Source organism: Protopterus annectens, chromosome 6.part0 (genome assembly GCF_019279795.1).
Source record: "Protopterus annectens isolate FY-2018-M chromosome 6.part0, PAN1.0, whole genome shotgun sequence".
NCBI classification, from domain to species: Eukaryota; Metazoa; Chordata; order Ceratodontiformes; family Protopteridae; genus Protopterus; species Protopterus annectens.
The window spans coordinates 244,745,577-244,765,267 of record NC_056737.1 but is presented as its reverse complement, the minus strand read 5'-3'; positions in this window follow the sequence as shown (position 1 = coordinate 244,765,267).

The following is a 19,691-nucleotide window of genomic DNA, read 5'->3' as shown; positions in this document are numbered from 1 at the left end:
CCATGGGCGTTTTTTCCAAAACCGGTTTGACATTTTGCTTATTTTTATATGCAAATATTGGTGAAGATTTAAATAAATGACAAATGTTGCTGTCAGATTGCAGCAACATCCAATTTCTATTTATACTCTTTTCAATTGCCTTAGCATCTGTTGTATAGTACATCACCATATTGTTGTTACCTGAAAAAGTATTAACTATATTCGTCTCAGTGTTATGTACCATATTTGTCATACCATATTTAATAATTGGCGCATACCTATCCTGTCTCCCAATCCAGACTTCATCAGCAATATTCTCTAAAAGGTCAAGGGGGCAGCCCCAATTAATAAACATGTTTTTAATCAATAAAAATTCCTCAATACAATCTGAACCTTCAGATGTAAGATGCGATGCACAAATTAACTGACATTTTACTGCTCCTTCTTTCTGATGCATTGGGTGACAACTTGTATGGTGTAAGTATGTATTACAATATGTAGGTTTCCTAAACACTCTTGTAGTGTGTTTTTTTTGTAGTTTTGAACCCCCTTTGTTCAAAAATAAAATATCCAAATAATTTATAACCTTGTTGTCCATTTTGTGGGAAAATTTCAAAAAATTCAAACTGTTTTGCATAAAATCAATAAACATACCTAATTGTTCTGTAGTGCCTGTCCATACAAAAAATAAATCGTCCAAAAATCTAAAATATACCAGGCAACACTTGTATAACAGTGACTGAAATAATATAATCAATTCCCACCAAAACATAACTGTTTTCGCAAAAAGGGGGGGGAGCATGCTTCACCCATTGCAACACCCTGATTCTCTTTATAAAATTCACCCTCAAATAATAAAAAAATATTATTTAGGACCAAATCCACAAAATTACTCATAATTTCTTTGTCACCATTGTGAAGTTCACTATACTGAAATACTATCTTTGAACCAGCTCAGACCAGTCTCTTGTGGAATTACTGTAAAGAGACTTTGCACATCACAAGTCACCAACTTTGAGTAATTTGGAATAACAACAGATTGCAACTTGTTTAACAGGTCCCAAGAATCCTTTATGATATGTGGAAACCTGTCTAATAAATGCTTAAGTTTCCTGTCCACAAACTTAGCTAAAGGTTCAGTCACCGATCCCCTTGCAGCAACAATTTGGATGCAAGGGTGGATCTTCCATATTGGAATGTATCTTAGGGATACCAAAAATTTTTGGAAGAATTGGATTTTCCACCCTAGGATAGTCATAGAGGGGCTTTGAAATGGAGTCAAATAACAAAAGTTTGTCCAGTACTATCTTGATGGATCTGTATGCTAAATTAACTTAGTTTAGGGAAACTATCCCATAAACTTCGGTATCATTCAACAAGTTCAGCATATGACCCCACAATAGTCATCTGACTCCATAATCACCAGCCCTCTTCCTTTATCCAGCTTCATGCACCAGATACTGTTGTTTTGCCTAAGTTCTTTCAGCAACTGAGTCACTTCATTAGTAAGATTGTAGAATATTTGTGCTTTGTTTCCCAAAACTGTTCTTATTTCCCTCTCACACTGCCTTTCAAATATACTAATGACTGGATGCAGTGGAGGGTTGAAGGTACTACTTCTTTTACAGTCATTACTATCAGGTGCTAGGGGACGTCTGTAGAATACAGTATAGACGTAGGCCATAGATCTAGGGGACATCTGTAGCATACAGCATATACCTAGGCCACAGATCTAGGGGACGTCTGTAGAATACAGTATAGACATAGGCCATAGATCTAGGGGACATCTGTAGCATACAGCATATACCTAGGCCACAGATCAAGGGGACTTCTGTAGCATACAGTATATACCTAGGCCACAGATCTAGGGGATATCTGTAGCATACAGTACATTCCTAGGCTATAGATCTAGAGGATGTCTGTAGTATACAGTAATATACCTAGGCCATAGATCTAGGGGACATCTGTACCATACAGTATATACCTAGGCCATAGATTTATTTATTTATTTATTTTACATTTGTTAACTGGGAAATTCCGACTGGACCAGGTCCATTTTCAGCGGAGGCCCGGGGAGAAAAGCTCCAGCATCAGGTTATACAAATACAGTACATCCAGCATAATACACAAAACATGCTACATCATGTATGCTGAGCATAGTAATATAACAAGAAATTAATAAAAACACTCCAGGTAAAAGAAGATATAGAACATAGGTAAAAGACAATGTCAGTTACAGTACATCCAGCATAATACACAAACAGGTTGTATCATATATGCTGAGCATAGTAATATAACAAGAAATTAATAAAACACTCCAGGTAAAAGAAGATATAGAACATGGGTAAAAAGATAATGTCAGTTATACATTGGTAAGAGAAGAAAATTTATCAAGTAAGATTCTATAGTTAAAAGTACCCTTTCAGATGACCAAGCCTACAGGGGATCAGAGCTCCAGCATGTGATCAGAGAGGAATTTGGGGAGTTAATAGTAGTATGGGTAGGGTTATGTGATACAAGGGCATAACCAGGTACTAAGAAGGTCCGATTTGAGGGAGTTTTTGAATATGGATGTGGAGGGGGCAGTGGACACGGATAGGGGAAGAGAGTTCCAATTTCTGGCAACGGTGTGGGAGTAGAGCACTTTCTCTGCATTATCGCTAGCCTTGGTGATGGAGAGGACAGATTTTTCACTGGATCTTAGGTACCGGTTTGCAGTATAGACAGTAAGTAGGTTGGATAAGGGTTTTTTTCAGGATATTTGAGAATATTGTAGGCTATGCCCAGCTGGTGATAGTTAAGTAGCTGTGGTAGCTCAAGCCATTTTAGTTCTTTCAGTGCAGCACAGTGATGGGTTCTATAGGTTGAGTTAATAGCAAACTTGGCTATTTTATTGTAGCATGAGTCTAGTTTGTCTAGGTCACATTGTCTGATTTGGGTAAAGATTGGTGCTGCGTATAATAGAGTTGAGAGGAGGTGGCTTTGTGCAAGAGTAACTCTTGCTTTTTGTGAGAGATAGGACTTATGCCTGTATAGGCAGCCTAGTTTTTTGTGTACTAGTTTTATGGTGTGTAAGATATGAACATCAAAGTGGAGATTATTATCTATTTCAATGCCCATAAGTTTGGTGTGGTTAGAAGGGGAGATGGTGGTGCCATCTTTAGATGTTATGGTAAAGGAGAGGTTTTTTTTTTTATCTATTAGAGGTAAATAGTAGCATTTTTGTCTTTTTGGGATTTAGAATTAGTTGGATAACTGATATCCATTTTTCTACTGAGATAAAGATATCTTGAGTGAGTGTATGTAGGGTGGTGGGAGATGAGGCGGAGCAGATCAGGGTTGAATCATCCGCATATTGTATGAGTGTGGCATGTTGTGTAGAACTATTGAGGTTATTTGTGAAAATAGAGAACAATAGCGGGCCCAGTATAGAGCCCTGTGGGACTCCTATGGTGGTTGGAAGTTGTGGAGACAGAGTTCCTTTCCAATGGACTGATTGTTGCCTGTCAGATAGGTAGCTTCTGAACCAGGCTATAGTAGAGGAGGTGAAGGATAATTATGTTAGTGAGTCTAGTAGAATGGAGTGGGAGACCATATCAAATGCTTTTGAGAGGTCTAGGAAAATGGCTGACACATATTTGTTATCATTCCTGTGAAGGTTTATATAATTAGTAAAGAATAGAAGGGCTGTGGTAGTGCTGTGATGTGGATGGAAACCATGTTGTGTGTTAGATAGTAGATTGTGTGTGTTAAGAAATGTCATCACTTGCAAGTGGATGCATTTCTCAAGAATTTTGGATAAGGGGCAAAGGATGGCAATAGGTCGGTAGTTGGAGAATTCATAAGAATTACCTCCTTTATGGAGAGGAATGATGTGAGATACTGTCCAGAGTTTGGGTATGTAGGATTCTAGTATGGAGCGGTTGATAAGGTTGGAGACAGGATATGATAGGGAGTCACTAGCCATTTTTAGGTATGCAGCAGGTATGTTATCAGCTGCCAGTGTGGCTGGCTTTAGTTTTAGGAGGAGTTTTTTGATAGTTGAGGTGGGCACTGGTGATAGGGTAAAAGAGGGGGTGGTATGGGACAGGTTAGGTTGTGATTGAGGTAGACTGTTTTTGGTTAATTGACTGGACAGGGATACGATGGATATAGTAAAATGGTTATTAAATTGAGAAGCTATGTCTATCTGTAGCATACAGTATATACCTATGCCATAGATGTAGGGGATATCTGTAGCATACAGTATATACCTAGGCCACAGATCTAGGGGATGTCTATAGCATACAGTATATACCTTGGCCATAGATCTAGGGGATGTCTGTAGCATACAGTATATACCTAGGCCATAGATCTAGGGGACGTCTGTAGCATACAGTATATACCTAGGCCACAGATCTAGGGGACATCTGTAGCATACAGTATGTACCTAGACCATAGATCTAGGGGATGTCTGTAGAATACAATATATACCTAGGCCACAGATCTAGGGGATGTCTATAGCATACAGTATATACCTAGGCCGTAGATCTAGGGGATGTCTGTAGCATACAGTATATACCCAGGCCATAGATCTAGGGGACGTTTGTAGCATACAGTATATACCTAGGCCATAGATCTAGGGGACGTCTGTAACATACCGTATATACCTAGGTCACAGATCTAGGGGACATCTGTAGAATATAGTATGTACCTAGGCCATATATTTAGGGGATGTCTGTAGCATACAGTATATACCTAGGCCACGGATCTGGGGATGTCTATAGCATACAGTATACACCTAGGCCATAGATCTAGGGGATGTCTGTAGCATACAGTATATACATGGGCCATAGATCTAGGGGATATCTGTAACATACAGTATATACCTAGGCCACAGATCTAGGGGACGTCTGTAGAACACAGTATATACCTAGGCCATAGATCTAGGGGACTTCTGTACCATACAGTATATACCTAGGCCACAGATCTAGGGGACATCTGTAGCATACAGTATATACCTAGGCCATAGATCTAGGGGACGTCTGTAGCATACAGTATATACCTAGGCCACAGATCTAGGAGACATCTGTAGCATACAGCATGTACCTAGACCATAGATCTAGGGGATGTCTGTAGGATACAGTATATACCTAGGCCACAGATCTAGGGGATGTCTATAGCATACAGTATATACCTAGGCCGTAGATCTAGGGGATGTCTGTAGCATACAGTATATACCTAGGCCGCAGATCTAGGGGACATCTGTAGCATACAGTATATACCTAGGCCATAGATCTAGGGGACGTCTGTAGCATACAGTATATACCTAGGCCACAGATCTAGGGGACATCTGTAGCATACAGTATGTACCTAGGCCATAGATCTAGGAGATGTCTGTAGGATACAGTATATACCTAGGCCACAGATCTAGGGGATGTCTATAGCATACAGTATATACCTAGGCCGTAGATCTAGCGGATGTCTGTAGCATACAGTATATGCCTATGCCATTGATCTAGGGGATATTTGTAGCATACAGTATATACCTAGGCCATAGATCTAGAGGATGTCTGTACCATACAGTATATACCTAGGCCATAGATCTAGGGGATGTGAGCCAGAGTATCATTCTTTTTGGCTTTTCTTTAGTTCTGCAGCCTTTACACACTACCGGTTAGATATACAACAGGGTACACATACAATCTTTGAATTTTCACTTTTACTTATCCTTAAAAAGGGTAAAACAGCTGGTTATTTACTATAGGTCAATGAGTTTTACTGCCATGTTATGAAAAATGTTTTGAAATGCATAATCATCTAATGAAATAAAATAAAAACAAAATGGAAGCAATAAATATAAACCAACATGGATTTATAAGAGGAACATCTACCCTAACTATTAAAGTCATATGTTAGAATCAAGTAGCTCTAGCAACAGACATAGACTTTCCGCATGGAGTTATATTTCTTGATCTAGCCAAAGCATGTGACTCACTGTCTCATGACGCAATATATAGAGATTTGATAAATGCTGGATAGAACTCAAATCTCATTCTCTGGATAATGAGATGGCTTACTGGGAGATCACAAATAGTAGTTATTCAAGGATACACCTCACATATTTTGAGTGTACACATGCGGGTGCCTCAGGTATCTGTCTTAGGACTATTACTGTTCAACTTAGTCTTTTTATCTATTCCGAATCAAAACACTTGTGGTTTAAGAAAATATCCAAAGGACTGCACAATTGGTTTCATCATAGTTAGTAGTTGACACTATCAAGATGTAAATCACTGTTTGTCTAATATTGTAAAATGGGCAATAAGGTAACCATGTATAACGGTGGGACCCACTACACCGTGTCTCAAAACACAGAAACTGAATGGCCAAAAAATTACATATATACATATACATATATATATATATATATATATATATATATATATATATATATATATATATATATATACTATGTCCGAAATGGCCATTTCTCAAAATATTCCATTTTCTCCGAGGTATGACAGTCTCAGAGTATAGGTTTGCAGGGGCTTGCTCCTCTGCAAAAAACAAGTTTAAATGAGAAGGCAATCTTCAAGAGTCACTCTTTTCCTGGGTTTTCAAGGTGGGGGGACCTGGCTTGTTGGCACTCAGCATTTCACGTTTCAACATTTCAAAAGGGAGCTGGGCAATAGATTCAGAAACTCTTTTAGTACCAACAAATATAAAATTATGTAGTTTGGTAAAGCAATTTTCCAGGTTATCTGTAATACTAGATGGAACTACACTGGAAGAGATTTTTGTTTATGATACCTGGATATAACCATCTGTAATAGTTTTTCCTTCACAAAACACGCAGACTTAATTAATAACAAGGCTATGAGACAGTTAGGAGTTTTGTTAAAAACATTTTTGATAGGGGCATCTGTTGTGTGGTTAACATATTTAAATCATGTATCCAACCTGCTTTGAAATGTAGATTAAAACATCCTTTAAAATGATGCTTCATTTCCTGGGGGATTGGCGGTCATGTGATTGAGCACAAAAGTTACAAATTGTCTGTGTACTTCCAGCAATGTTTATCTGATGAGTTCATGTATTTCTGTGAGCGAAACTGCTTATCTCTCACAGTTTTAAACACGTTGTTTATTTCAAAATGTTTCTAGATTAAAGTTCTTCTGGATTTTATCTGCAGGAGTTTGTTTCCTTGGGCTTTCCATTTGTGCTTTAATCTGCTTTGAAATATAATATCTCATTCTGTATTTACACGCCAGAGCAACTGAGTTGGTTGGAATCTGTGAAAAGAAATTAAAAAAAAATGAGATCCCTATCCAATATGAAGAAAGATGCCACAAACAATCTTTTATTCACTACATCGTTGATATTACAATATCTCCTTTTGAAGTTTGAGACAAAATTTTATCAGACTGCTGCAATGCACATTTAAAGCTTGTAGGGCAATGCATAGAAGCCAGAAACATTTACAACACCTCCCCTCTTTCTTTACAACAGTGACTGTTCCCAGACTTACCCTCTCTGGGCCTACTCAGCACTTTGGGGTGCCATTCAATGATTTAACAGCTCATTTACATTTCCCTTATTTTTCTTAAAATAAGCCAGCTTGTTAACCACTGCTGTGCCAGTGTCCTCTATTAAAACATATACATTTAATTCAGTTACCATAATGCATGCACATTTCTCTTCATTTCTGCAGGGCACACTGTTGATACATTTTAACACAATTAACACAAGCAAAGCTCACAAATACATTTTCAGCACAAGCATCTGTAAAAATCAGCTTGATATACAAATGACATATAATTATTTATAAAACTCCAGCTAGCTGTGCTGGCACAAATCTTACATCCACTGCCCTACTTCTCCCTGGCATGGCTGGCAGTATCTCCTATTGTCACATTGACCACTGAATGTTTCTTGTCAATACTCAATCTTCTGCAAGCTTTAATTGAGACATTTAAACTGGATACCAAAGCTAAAGCTCCATCAGGTGATGTATAAATAAACTGCTGTGTCTCTGCCAAATAAATTAATAATGTAAGGAAGGAAACTTTTTTTGTGATGGTGAAATCTTACTTTACAGGGAACACATAAACATATTCATATATTTAAGGCAATCTCTTCCAGGCAGCTTAAATTCAGATAAAATTAATGAAACATAAGAAAAGATTTAATTGACTTAATTTAACTTATTTGATAGCTGAGGAACTGAAGTGGTACATAATGGACCTTTCTCCACCATGATCTGGGCCACAAAGGTAAAAGTAAAGACAGTATAAATATAAGGAAATCATCATCATCAGTATAAACTCCGCATTTTTCCCCATTTTCTACATGGGGCCAGCGTATCATGTCAACTGTCACTGTCTTTTTTGATTCAATGTCACACACACTCCTACCTTCTTCAGCGGTCACTCCTGCCTGTCACAGGTCTTCTTTCACACAATCCATCCATCCATCTCTTTGCTGGACACCCTCTTTCCCTCTTGACTTCTTCCTATGTGCCCCAAATCTTCACTACATTGCCTTCTGCATTCCTGCACATGTGCCCAACCACTATAATCTGTTCACTTTGACCTTCTCCGCAATTAAAGCTACTTGAGCTTCTGGTCTGATGTCCTCATTTCTTCTTCGGTCTCACAGTGTGCAGTAAGAATATAAGGAACGTTAATCATTAATGAAGTAATTCTTTAGGGAGTTTGAAGGAAATTGAAACATCTGCATAAAAGCCACTTAGGAAGGAGACACAGGAAGAACATACAAAGAAACTCCACAAAGACAGCAATCAGAGGCCAGGATGAAACTCGGGTCATGAATCTAGATGGTAGAAACTTTAGTCAGTGACAGATGTCATTATAGATATTTGCTGACTAAAGCTGGAGTGCAGACTAGTAAGCTGCAAGCAAATAAAGCAATGATTGTGTTATAGTATAATAAAATTAAAGAATGAACAACTGTAATGCAGAAAGAAAGAAAAAAATCAAGTAAACAGCAGCTATTGAGATGTGCGGTACAAAGGTATAAAGCAGCAAAGTGAATCTACTCAAAGAATCGGAAACCACTTACTACTTGTTCAAGTAAACCAAATCCAGAAAAACATCTAAAATATTTATGCAGAATTTTCATTGACTGGTATATGGGCTACAAGTAAACTAAAATGAGTTTTAAATGCAAACTATGTCCATACCACACCTTTTTAAATGCAATAGGTAGGATACAATTTAGGAAGTGAAAAATTGGGCCATCCTATCTGGTTTCTTGTACACTGTGTGATATTGCCATCAAAAGAAATATATGTTAAAAATGCAAGCACCCTTTAAAAGCTCAAGAAAGCACTCTATGTTTTTGAGAACCAAATCTGAGTCAATTAACATTTCACAATAGCAGTCAAAATAAAATGTAAGACTTGAAACAGAAAAGTGTATGAATGCATGTGTTTACTGAAACAAAAAAAAGGTAAGACATAATAGACATCTAGCAATCTTGCAGTAGGACCTCTTAGGACTCTGGCCTTGGAAAACTATCCAGATATTGCACTGAGTATTGCTCTTTTGGTAATGTAATGTAACATAATGTGCCTGTTGAATGTCCAGTGAGTGTAACTATGATCCACATAGGAGTGAGACATTAAGAGTGATTAAGGGAAATATTTGATAATTCTGATGCTGCAGTATCTTGGAGTAGGTCCCATACTCTGAGGTACAGTGCACTTAGAGTTAGTTTACATATTTTGAAATAGTTATTTTTGTCCTGCTCGTGGTGAGGAGGCTCTCCCCAGCCCCTCTGCAGTGTGCATACCTGCAACACACTTTGTCTGCCTGTATCATCATAGCTTGGACCTCCCCACTCCAGCAACTGCAACATTGCCAAATAAAACCACTGCTATGGTCTGATTTCCCTACAGTTATTCCAAGAATAACACTTTTTAATAAGGATGCCCACTAGACAAGTCTCCATAGCACACTTGCTCTGCCTCTATCATTGCAGCTTGGGTCCCTCCACCCCCAGCAACTGCAACATTGTCAAATAAAACCACTGACATGGTCTAGTTTCTCCGTACAGTTATTGCAAGCTAAGAATAACACTTTTTAATAAGGATACCCACCAGACAAGTCTGCATAACACACTTGGTCTGCCTGTATCATCGCAGCTTGGGCTCCCGCCCCCCCAGCAACTGCAACATTTCCAAATAAAACCACTGCAATGGCCTGGTTTCTCCCTACAGTTATTGCAAGCCAAGAATAGCATTTCTAATAAGGATAGCCACCAGACAAGTCTGCATAGCAAACCTGGTCTGCCTGTATAATTGCAGCATGGGTCACCCCCCAGCAACTGCAATATTGCCAGATAAAACCACTGCCATGGTCTGGTTTCTCCCTACACTTATTGTAAGCCAATAATAACACTTTATAATAAAGATACCCACCAGACAAGTCTGCATAGGTGACTGGATGTTTACAGTTCTTATTATCAACAAATTTGGTCCTTTAATAGTTATGTTTTAAATATTGTGACCGGATGTTTAAATTTCCCACCTCAGGCAACTATAGCTTCATCTCTCGCCACTTGCTGTATCTTGTCCCAAGTAAATCTGCCTCCCCATTAGATTTCTTCTAAAGTAAGGCTAGTACCATTTATCTTGTGTATTTTATCCCCAGATAGATTTGCCTTCCTTTGTTGATTTACTTATACACCAAGTCCATAAAAGTAGTGTTTCTGCAACTATCTGCTTATACTCCTACCTTTCTGCCTCTACCTTTTCGTTGCTTTCACATACATTACAGCTCCAAGGTTTCCACTTCTCATACTGATTGTTTTTCTTTGCACTCTTCTCTAAGGGGGCCTGCCTGCTCTGTTTGCCCTCATTATGCTCAAGTACCCTCAGCTCCTCTACCCTACCCCCATTTCCACCCACCCCTGCATCACCTAGACTTATACAAACACTAACCACTCCCCTAACTTCCCCAGTCAACAATCACCCTCTCCCACCAGTCACACCTCAGTTATTCAATACACTAATTGTAACACTCATCCCTCCCCTCACACAACTTAATTGCAACTGTCCTTAATCACTTTACTCCCACCACACACCAACAGCCCTCTGTCCCTAAATCTTCTTTATCACACCGTCTATCTAACCTAACATTTAAAAAAAAGATACACACCATGCTCTTTCTCCTGCCCACACTCTATACCCCACTGCTATCTGCATACTATCTAACATCCTACACTCACCTACAGATACAATATACATAGCCCCACACTATATTATAAATATACCGTCCACTCCTCACTCTCCTACCTTGCCACCTCCTCCCAACTCAACAATCACACACTTATTGCATGCTTCCACTTTATAAATGCACATGTCAGCAATACCACTAACCACTTCAGCAAACATCTTCGCATACTCTCCAAACTGTCACACAAACATGTATATATATTATCACAGATTCTCCATAGTGGTGATATACACTCCAGTCCCAGACCACATACTGCACAACATACCATCATGCCTACCATTACACCCCTTCCTCATATTAAAACTACAGACCTTCATATTCTTAACATGAACCTTAGAAGCCTAGTTAACAAAATCACAGACTTTCATGCAGTCATTGCACAATATTCACCAGACATTCTTATAGCAACAGAAATTTGGCTAAAACCCCATATAAGAGACCCAGACATACTCCCATAAGGTTATTGTATACACAGGTTAGATAGGATCAGGAAGAAGGGAGGTAGTGTTGAAATCTTCTACAAAGATAACCTAAGCATAGACTACCTACCCATCAAATACCCTTAAGATAACAACATTGAAGTCCTAGTAACACGTCTTAGAATGAACCCAAAGAAAAATATTACCATAATAGCCACTTACATACCTTCCAACAAAACTCCCACTGCCATTGAGGAACTCATAGCTTAGACAGCCTCAACCAACACCCACAAAACCATTATCACAAGCAACTTCAACTTAGACTGGAACACTTGCACTGGTGATAATCCCTCCACCTTCATAAATCTACATAGTTTCTCCCAAACAATTCAGTTTCCCTCTCGAATAGATAAACACAGCAAAAGGGAATCTGTCTTAGACTGGTCACTTATTAACAGTACACCCACAACTATCTCTCCAGATGCCTTCCAAATAATTTAAGTGACCATAGACCTACCTACTTATTCTGTCATTTACTCAACCCACCCAGAACCATACTTTACAAAGTTGTACGAAATACCAAAAACTTCTCCAACGAAGCATTCTTAGTCATGCTCAGTAAATGTAACTGGATACCACTCCATCATCTCCAACTCGACCAGGCCATGACATACTTCAATGACACATTTCTAGTTATTCTAAATAGCTTAGCACCAACTTGTACATGTCATGTTAAAACCAAGAGATTGTCCTGGATATCAAAATAAACCATTAGACTTCAAAAACTAATGAACAAAACCTGGTTTTAGAATCAGAAAACAAAAGACAGCAAAATTATGTTAACATACCAGCAGCTCCACAATGAAACAACTCAAGCTAGGCAAAAAAACATATTACACATCTATGCAAGACAAATATGAAAACAAACCCAAAAAGTTCTGGCAGGCAATTAACTCACTCCCCCACCCAGGTAAAGCCACAACCCCAGAACCAACAACCAATAACCAAAGCATGAGTATTGCCTCACAAATCAACACCTACTTTATAAACACCATCCTCTCCTTAGTTACAGGGAACAATTCCACCCTTCTGTCTCTTCCACCTAATGTGGAAACTAACAACTCTTTTGACCTCAAACCTGTCCCAACTAACACCATAAGAACAATGCTGAAAAAACTGAAGCCTTCTTCCTTAGCAGCTGACCAACTCCCCAATGAGTACCTCAAACTTTCAGCCAATGCCATAGCTCTGCCTATTTCCATTCTGGTAAGTAGGTCTATAGCAAAACAATATGTCCCAAAATTATGGAAAATTTCCTATATCACCTGTCTACATAAAGGAGGAACATCGACAGAATTAACCAATTATAGACCCATAAACATTATTTCCCCTGTGTCAAGATTCTGGAAAAATGTATACACACTCAATTACTGCAATGCCTGCTATCTCGCAACCTTATCTCTCCCTCCCAACATGGTTTCAGACCAAAACACAGCACCACCACAGCCCTAATTAATTTCTCTAACACTATCAATCAATTCAGAAATTTAAACCAGCAAGCAGCATCAGTCTTTCTAGACATGTCAAAAGCATTTAACACAGTCTCCCATCAGAAACTCCTTAACAGTCTTGCCTCATTAAACCTATCAAAGAGTTCCCTTTCCTGGTGCCTAAGCTATCTTTCTGACAGACAACAAGCAGTACGATGGAAATGCGAACCAGTTCTGCCTGTCTCCGTCAGAGTCCCCCAAGGATGCATACTAGGCCCCTTCTTTTCACCATATTCTCTAATGATCTAGCCTCATCCACAACACACCCTAAAGTAGCTCAGTATGGGGATGATTCAACTTTAATCTGCTCAACAGATACCTTACCAGACTTCCAAATAGTAGCCCAACAAACTTTTAATGCTACAGAAATATATCTAAGTAAATCACAACTAATCCTCAACCACAAAGAGACACAATTAATGCTATTTATGAGTAGCAAACAATCACCAACCACCCCTCCTTTCACCATTCTCTCAGCAAACACCACAGTCATCCAACCAGTTGAGCATACAAAACTCCTTGGCATGACAATGGACAACAAACTCAGATTTGACCAACACATAGGCACCACAATTAAGAAAGTTCATGCCAAACTTGGCTCACTGCACAGAAGCAAACCATTCCTCACTGACAATACCAGACTAGCCATATCCAGAACCTTCCTACTTTCTCCTATATGCTTTCTCCCTCTTTACCAACTTAAAAAGATCAGACTTAACTAAACTGGAAACTTGCTACAACAAAATAGATCGCTTCACAGCCAACCTTCCCCACCAAACCCACCATTGTATTTCTCTACATAAGTTAAATTGACTTGAGATACTTGACCTCCATCTCTACCAACTTAAATTCATACATAATATCATTTTCCATCCTGACAATTGCTCATCCCTCAAGGAACGTGTTGTTCCCTACTCATGCCCCTGCAAAAATGCTTTAATGGTATTAAGATATAACAGTAATTTTTTTTGAAGTTGCTGTTTTTTTTGTTTTTTTTTGTTGGAATGTAGGTAAGTTTTCAAATTGTCAGGACTTGCAGGTCAGGTGTCATGTTTTCAGTATGAAGCCAATTCATGCTACATAGCTTTAGATTCTCAACAGTGTTTGCCTTGTGAGTTACATTTGACTTGAGCTAGCTAATTTAACCCCTGAATCACCCATTAGGCCCTGGATGACTACTTCTTCCTTCAGTAGAACATGATTGGTGAACAGAATTATGAGTGTTCTATCACTATGCCTATCTAGCACAAGTTACACCAGAAAGGAAGATAATGCCATTTTATTTATTTAATTTTATTTTAGTCATTTGTTAACCAGGTAAACCTACCCGACACAAGAGTGACTTTTCAGAGGTGAGCAATGTGCTCTGTTTAGTTACTGACTTGCTTAGGCGAATGGAGACTGATGGAATCAAACCTAGGATGGCAGGCTGATGAAGCTGATTAGAAATTCATAGCCTCATTCTTCTACTCCAAACACCCAGATTATATAGGCTGAGTCAGCTGACCTGTTGGATATTCTTATCAGCTCAATCTGCAACTACTGAAAAGCTTCATCATGCTGTCTGACCAACACATCAGATGAAGTAGTTTACTGCTCTTTGGTTAGCATAAACATAAACTTTAGGCATCTAATTTAAGTTCTATAAAAATGAAATCATGCCCTATGTTTCAGGCAGTCAGTGGTCAACTAGCCCTTAGCACAAAAGAAAAACAAAAGATTTCAACATGTATCATAAGGCTTTCAATATTGCTTATATTCACATATGTATAGTTAGCATTTATTGCATGAGGGTGTGCCTTATTTTCTTTTCAGACATTTTAGTCATTCTATAAGCATGTGAGAGGTGGCATTCTTTTTCAGAGGGTCCAAAGTCCACATGTTTTTAATTACTGGTGGGGTTCTACCCAGCTGACCAAACACTGCTGGGGCACAGCCTCACTGGCCCATCAATCTGTTCTTACCTAATATATGTTCTTAGCTAATATAATTAGGTATAATGTCACTGTACCTTAAAGAACCCCTTGAGTGACTTCCTTTGAAAATATTGCATTTTCACAATCAGGGATGGTCATAAAATTAAATGCCAATGAGTGATGTTTTTGAACATTTCTGCTTATCACTGCTGTGACAAATGTGAAGTAGACTTAATAAAGTCAATTTTTGCCATAATTTATTTTCAGTAATACCTTTTATTTTGTCTTCATACTGAATTGTATATTTTTGCGGGTAATTGTTTAAAAAGCATGCCACTTGCTTGGAGGTGGATTTACTGATTTTTACTGTTTCATTGTTATTTTCCAGTATTCAGTTATTGCCATAATCTGTTGAAAAGTCAGTACAAACTGATCACATTGATTTAGATGACACATTTAGCATAATGGTGGCAGGTAAGCTTGGGTGCATTGTATGTTTTGGAAATGGAAGAATAAAGCTATAGCAGGTCAGAATATGAGGTTGTAGGGCTGCTATCAAAACACTGCAAGTAGTAACAAACTGTAATAAAAAAAACGCAAGTAAGACAAAGGACAGTTTATCCTTCTTCAAACAACAGTAACAACAAAAAAGCAGGGAGCCTTCAGCTACAAATGAAGAATGAAATAAATGAGGTTAGGCAGCAGAGCTGTTAACAGGTGACAGAAAGAAAAGAAAAAAATATCAAAATACTCAGATTTGTTTAAAGGACTTCAAAGATCAGAGACTGATATTATGACTAGAAACAGTGGAGCATGTGTGCATAATAGTGAAGGTGTTTACCTCAATGACACAAGATACAGGGTTTGAGTCTCACCTTTGGTCACTGTCTGGTTGTTAGCTAGATGTATATTAGTATGTTCACTGATGGCCTAGTATTTACCTATGAACTAGCTCTACAGGTAATCCAGCTTAATCAAGTTAAGGAAATATATACAATAGTTACGCAAACCGAAAAGCTTTTATTGGCTAGAGAGCTAGAGTCAGTAGGCAGTGATGATCGTGTGAAATAATTTATCCATATCTAGAGCTACCACAGGAAAAAAACACAATATTAGAAGAACCACTTAGATACGGCAGGAAATGACAAAGGTTTGTTTATGTTTCTCATCATCAGCAGCAGTGATATTTATTTAATGCCATCACTGATCTGACTCCCTCTAACTATAAGCCCTGCAACTAGATTGTGATTACCAAAGAAAAGTAGCAAATCCTCACAAGTCATTGTAATTCCAATAAAACATTTTTGTGTGATACTTTACCCCTACATCCCTATGAGTGGTTGTGGCCCAGACACCCCTGTTACTTGTATATACTAATCCAAGATGACTGTACCTCACATTCACACATTTGGGTTCACCATTAAGATGGTAACAGTTATGGTGCTTGGAACTTCAGTGGGAACCTTATTGTTAGGGGGTGCTGTTTCTGTGAAAGTGACTAAAGTATTCACTGACAGAGAAGAGTTGATTTTATCAAATCAAATATGGAGTATTTACACTGACATTCTGTAATAGGTAAAGACATCTCATGCCATCTTGGAGATGTCAAAACACATTTCACTCAGAGTCTCATAATGGCTTCTGACATAAAGAAGCAGAGCTAAAATAGAGGACTAAAGGCCCCCCTTAATGGACCCAGTTAAAATGTTTCAGTCATCACCAAATTAACACATTACTAGTTGCTTCTTTGTTTAATATATCTCTGTTTTATGTGAGAAATTACTAATATTTTTATTCCTAGAGCAGCATTCCTCATTCAGAAAAACTGAGTTTCCAATGTGTTTGTGATGGAAGAAGACAAGGACAAAATGATTGACTTCAACAACTGGCTAAGCTTCTGGTGTCATTTCAAGGGGATCCAGTATCTGTCTGCCTGGGACAACATGATCGGCAGGCCACTATGCTTTGCCAGAGATGGCCTGCACTTGTCGCCTCTAGAATTCCGGATACTGGCTAAGGATCTTGCCGCCCATATAGTGCCTTTTTTAGGCAAGGCTCAAACATCAAACACACCACCATAGTAGATACAAATAAGCGAAATCTAAGGGCAATGCTACTCAATGCTAGAAGTCTAAACCTCAAAATGCACTCACTCGATGCACTCCTTAAGATGGAGAACATCGACATCTGTGCAGTGACAGAGACCTGGTTTAAGGCTCCAGACAGCACCACTGCATTACCAAGCTACAATTCCTACCACACCTTTCGGCCACCTAACCTGGACTGAAACACTAAAGGAGGAGGATTGTCCATATTCATAAAGGATATCCACACCTCCAGGCTAGCTGCTCAACATAATGCATCCAAAATTATCCAAGTACAGTTAACATTGGGCAACACTGCAATTAAGGTTGTAGGTTGTTACAGATCCCCCGCCATGCCCTAGGATGCCCACTCCATGTTTCTCGATATACTAGATAATATTAAGGTACAGCCCAATACCCTAATATTGGGAGATTTCAACTACCCCACCATCAACTGGGAAAACTACTCATGTACTAACTCATCTGCCCAATGTTTTCTGGAATTCATCAATTCCAGCGGTCTGGATCAGTTTGTCCATACCCCTACCAGGGGCAGCAACATCCTGGACCTGGTCATTATCAATATGGGTAACAGATGCTCCACGCCGTAGGTCAACTCCTCGTGCAAACTTTACCCCACCCCCCACTTACAAAGGGCCCATCCCCATACTGGAAGATTGCAAAGCCCCTGTAATCATGGGCACACAGGTAAAGACCACACTCTCCAAAGCCAAGAATACAGCATCCATGGGACTGGACAACATCCCAGGCTGCGGTCTGCATAAACTACAGAATGAAATGGCACCCCACCTAAGTACCATGTTCAACCATAGCCTCACTTCAGGCTTTGTGCCTATGGAATGGCACACAGTGATGGTTATTCCACTCCACAAAGGGGGTGCCACTACAGACCCCGGGAATTACCGCTCCATTAGCCTAACGAGCCTGGTATGCAAGGCCATGGAATGCATCATCCTGGAGCTTATAAACAAAGATATAGGTAACCTCCAAACTATGGACCCCACTCAGTTTGGATTTGTAAAAGGTAGATCATGCTTCCTAAACCTGATTGACTTCTTCGAAGCAGTCACCAGAGCCGTAAATGAGGGTAAGGTGGTGCACACAACCTATCCTGACCTCACCAAGGCTTTCGACACCATCCCCCACTCTGTTATTATAGATAAACTCACTGGACTAGACATAAATCCATATGTCACAAAATGGATGGCCAACTGACTCAGTGACAGAACCCCCACACAGAGAAAGTAGCAGACCCCAAATCTGACTTCAGACCAATGACAAGTGGAGTACCACAGGGTTTGGTACTGGGTCCTCTCCTGTTTGGTATCTACTTCTCTGAAGAACAGGCTAATACAGCTGGTCTCTGGCTAATGAAATTTGCAGATGACTGCAAACTAGAAGTCATAATTGATTCACCTAAGGATGCGGACATTCTACAAAGAGGTCTCACTGAGACTAATGCTTGGTGTCAAAGTCATGGCCTAAAGCTCAATGCCATGAAGTGCATTGTCATCCCCTTTGGGAAAAACACCATACCCATGAACTACCACATAGGCGGTAGCCTACTAAACACCAAAAGTGTGATAAGAGACCTTGGGACACAGGTGGACAGTAGCCTCTCCTTTGATAATCACGTTGCCACAGTAGTCAGGAAACCTTTCTGCGTGGCACACCTAATCACAAAGTGGTTCTCCTCCAGAAAAAACGAGGTCATCGTTCCTTTCTAGTCATCCTTCATCAGACCCATTATAGAGTATAACGCCCTATTTGGCATGTGCCTTGCAAGACATCTGCAAAAACTAGAAAGGCCACAGAAATACCTCACTAGGACGATTACCGGCTTCAAACAGATGCCATACGCAGACCGTCTCAAAAAAACTCCAGCTCTACTTCGTCGCATATCACCTACTCAGAGGTGACCTCTGCCTAACATACAAAGCCATGTCTAACCCAGATCTGATGGACATGCTACACTTGAAATCTCATTCTCTCCAAGCCACAAACCCCAGGGACCTAAACCTTGTCACCACAATAAACAGAACATGCTGGTGGGATAGATTCCTGTCCCAGAGACTTCCCATGCTCTGGAACAGGCTGCCCATTCATGTCAAGCAGAGCTCCTCATTAGCCCTCTTTAAGAGAAATCTTGACAGTTGGATAGGAAATAGAAAATTCACCTTGAGGATCACTGCTGTGGCGCTGTTCAACAGGGGCACAGGAAAATAAATTTCATGGATGGCAAAAGCCAGGGAACCTTGTTTGGCTAGGCTTATATAGGCCCTTGGGCCAATAGCCTAGTACATACCTATGAACCTATGTTCAAAAATTTTTTCTGCAATATTTTCCAAACTATGGGGTATGTTGTTCAACAAAAGTACCTTTAAAAATAGCATGCGATTTTTGGAAAGTAACACTTAATCCAATTAACAAGTCCTGATTACCAGTTTTAAATATATTTTGAATGGTCTAGGTGACAAAGAAA